At 42.2% G+C, this 3731-nt stretch overlaps 1 long non-coding RNA gene across 1 annotated transcript; it reads right to left on the bottom strand.

Annotated features, from left to right (window-relative positions):
* Positions 1-1750: 1750 nt before the first annotated feature.
* LOC130331908 (uncharacterized) lies at positions 1751-2786 on the bottom strand. Its single transcript, XR_008874743.1, has 2 exons — positions 2236-2786; positions 1751-2135 (listed from the first exon to the last, which is right to left on the bottom strand). It is a non-coding gene; the product is annotated as an uncharacterized LOC130331908 (long non-coding RNA).
* Positions 2787-3731: the final 945 nt, after the last annotated feature.

Genomic DNA, 3731 nt, shown 5'->3' with positions numbered 1-3731 from the left:
CAAGGGGTCTAGTTTCCAAAATGGTATGCCATGTGGTTTTTTTTTGCTGTCCTGGCACCATAGGGGCTTCCTAAATGCAACATGCCCCCGAGCAAAATTTGCTCTCAAAAAGCCAAATATGACTCCTTCTCTTCTGAGCATTGTAGTTCGCCCATAGTACACCTCAGGTCAACTTATGGGGTACCTTCATACTCAGAAGAGATGGGGTTACAATGTTTGGGGGTATTTTCTGCTATTAACCCTTGCAAAAATGTGAAATTTGGGGGGGAAACACACATTTTAGTGAAATTTTATTTTTATTTTTTTACATATGCAAAAGTCGTGAAACTCCTGTGGGGTATTAAGGCTCACTTTATTCCTTGTTACGTACCTCAAGGGGTCTAGTTTCCAAAATGGTATGCCATGTGGGGGATTTTTGCTGTTCTGGCACCAAAGGGGCTTCCTAAATGCAACATGCCCCCCAAAAACCATTTAAAAAAAACGTACTCTCCAAAATCCCCTTGTCGCTCCTTCCCTTCTGAGCCCTCTACTGCGCCCGCCGAACACTTTACATAGACATATGAGGTATGTGCTTACTCGAGAGAAATTGGGCTACAAATATAAGTATACATTTTCTCCTTTTACCCCTTGTAAAAATTCAAAAATTGGGTCTACAAGAACATGAGAGTGTAAAAAATGAAGATTGTGAATTTTCTCCTTCACTTTGCTGTTATTCCTGTGAAACACCTAAAGGGTTAAAACGCGGACTGAATGTCATTTTGAATACTTTGGGGGGTGCAGTTTTTATAATGGGGTCATTTGTGGGGTATTTTTAATATGAAGACCCTTCAAATCCACTTCAAACCTGAACTGGTCCATGAAAAATTGTGAGTTTGGAAATTTTGTGAAAAATTGGAAAATTGCTGCTGAACTTTGAAGCCCTCTGGTGTCTTCCAAAAGTAAAAACACGTCAATTTTATGATGCAAACATAAAATAGACATATTTTATATGTGAATTAAAAAAATTATTTGGAATATCCATTTTCCTTACAAGCAGAGAGCTTCAAAGTTAGAAAAATGCTAAATTTTCAAATTTTTCATCAAATTTTGGGATTTTTCACCAAGAAAGGATGCAAGTTACCACAAAATTTTACCACTATGTTAAAGTAGAATATGTCACGAAAAAACAATCTCGTAATCAGAATGATAACTAAAAGCATTCCAGAGTTATTAATGTTTAAAGTGACAGTGGTCAGATTTGCAAAAAATGGCTGGGTCCTGAGGTGTAAAATGGCTGGGTCCTTAAGGGGTTAATTTTTCACAGGCCTCTTTAAAAATGAAGGAAGGAATCTGATTGGTTGCTATGGGCAACTCAGCAACTTTTCCTCTGGACAGGTTTTGATAACTCTCCCCCACTGTTTAGAACGACAGGTGCTACATGGAAATCGCTGGGGTCCCAGCAGCAGGACCTCCACGATCAGACATTTTATCCCCTGTCCTTTAGATAGGGGATAAGATGTCTAGGGACAAAGTACCAATTTAAGGGCCAGTGCACGTATCCTAAAGTTCATCCTTTACAACCGTATCCTTTACAAAATGCTTGTGCACAGACCTTGCTGGGTGTCCTACGGTTACCTGCATCAGTTGCCTCTCTCCGCACCGCATTGTGCAGATCACACAGAACAGCAGCTTTGGACACTTAAAAAAAAACTCATTGCTAACACAATTTTTCACACACAGAAATAAAATAAATGAGTCGAACAAGTTAAAGAACAGTTTAAAAAAAGGGAAACTTTATTATTTATTAAAATGTTTGTGTAGGGAATTTTTGTAACCTCCCATCACTCACAAAGAGCGGACAGTAACTAACTCAGGACAGGAAAAACCTCCAGAGGGGAGGAAACCTGTAGGGAATCCATGGCTACTGTATTGCCCTTCCTCTGGGCATACTAAAGGAGGTTACCTCTAGAATTTGGGCCAATGTGTCTGTGTATGTTCGTGATTCGAGGGGCTGTGCCTTCATCCAACTTCTTGCTGTAGGTCCGGAAATCTAGGCCTTCATCCAACGTCTTGCTGTAAGTCCGGAAATCTAGGCCATCATCCAACTTCTTGCTTTAAGTCCGGAAATGCTACTCCACATGCTGGAAATAATGCATCTAAGATAGGAAAACAAAAGAGAGATTATTTACATGTTTATTATAGAAATGCACATGGAACTGCACTAAAACCTTTTGGACACAACAATGTGGTACTTACCAGTCACAGTCATGTTTTTGACTTCACATTCCCGCGTCCCTACAGTGTCCAGCACCGGCCCCTCACTGATGGAGAATGAGCAGGAGCAGTGTTATATCTGCTCAGTGCTGCTCTCTGGTGGACAATGGTTATGACATCACATGTGTGACACGCTGTTACCTCCTGGGAGTTCTATTTGAGCAGTGCTGCTCTCTGATTGGCTGAAAATCAAAAAAGCTTTCTAATATATTCTGTATGACTGTTATCTAAGGGATTTGGGGGAATTTTTATTAAAATGGCGCTACTCCCTGTGGGTGCGTTATATTTGTTTCTCCTAACCAGACATTCTGTATATGTAATATAATTTGGTGGCCCCAACAGCCTGGGCCCATAGGTTTCTTACATAGATCAGTGCGGCTCCGGCAGGCTCAATAAGCAGCGTTGGTCGCCAGGATGTCTGATGAGTGACGTCCCTGACGTTGGGGTCTGCAGCGTAGGATGTCACTCGTCAGACTTCCCGGCAGCCATTGATTTAAAGTAGTCGTGGCTCCTGCTGCCAGTTCAAGATCAGACACCATGGCCTTAGATTGACATACTGCATCAGTGATCCCCGTGGCTGTCCATCTGTTGCAAAACTACAACTCCCAGCATGCCCTGAGCTGTCCTAAAATTCCCAGGGCATGCTGGGAGTTGAAGTTTTGCAGGCATCTGTCAGACGGGGGAGGGGAGGGGGAACCCCCAAAGATAAAGCAATGTGGGCTTTGAAAAGCTTCAAACAAAAATTGTGTTAAATCCCAGCCTAAGCCTAGGAACAGACACCATTTTTTTATTTTTTGGGGGGCAAAAAAATTTAATAAAAAACACCACAAAAAACTGCCCCCCTCATTTCAATTCTCCCAAGATGCCATCTTTGTGGTATTTTTTTGACAAAAACACTGTGGGGAGATTTATCAAAACCTGTGAAGAGAAAAAGTGGACTTGTTGCCCATAGCAACCAATCAGATAGTTTCTTTCATTTTTAAAAAGGCCTCTGAAAAGTGAAAGATGCGATCTGATTGGTTGCCATGTGTGGTGTCCCGGTACCGTATGGTATACCGTACCTTGTGTGGTGGTCCCCAAAGTCAGAGTTCCTTCGTTCCAGTAGCCTCCTCCTAGTAGGATAGCCCCTAGTCGCCTCTTCCTTATTCAGTTCTATGATGTCTACATGTATAAATAATTGTATGTTTCATTATCTATATAGTGTCGCAGGACCTTAGGTCACATGACTCATGTTAATTCTAGTAAGGTGTGTTGAAGGACCTTCCTAGGTCTCATGTGTGGTCACATGGTTAGACCATAATTCCTTGTAAAGTGAATGACAGATGGTATGGACCAATGAGCTCAAGGCCAGCCCCTGCCCATATAAGGGAGCTGCCAGCCAATCCTCGCTCTCTTGGGTTCCGGACTAGTGGAGAGAGAGAAGTGATCCGTGCAACTTACAAAGACAAGCTTAGGCCTGAAGCCTGCCAGCCTCAGCC

This window comes from Hyla sarda, chromosome 1, assembly GCF_029499605.1.
Source record: "Hyla sarda isolate aHylSar1 chromosome 1, aHylSar1.hap1, whole genome shotgun sequence".
Taxonomy (NCBI): Eukaryota; Metazoa; Chordata; class Amphibia; order Anura; family Hylidae; genus Hyla; species Hyla sarda.
The sequence above is the reverse complement of the archived record's forward strand: the minus strand, read 5'-3'. Positions and strand labels throughout refer to the sequence as shown.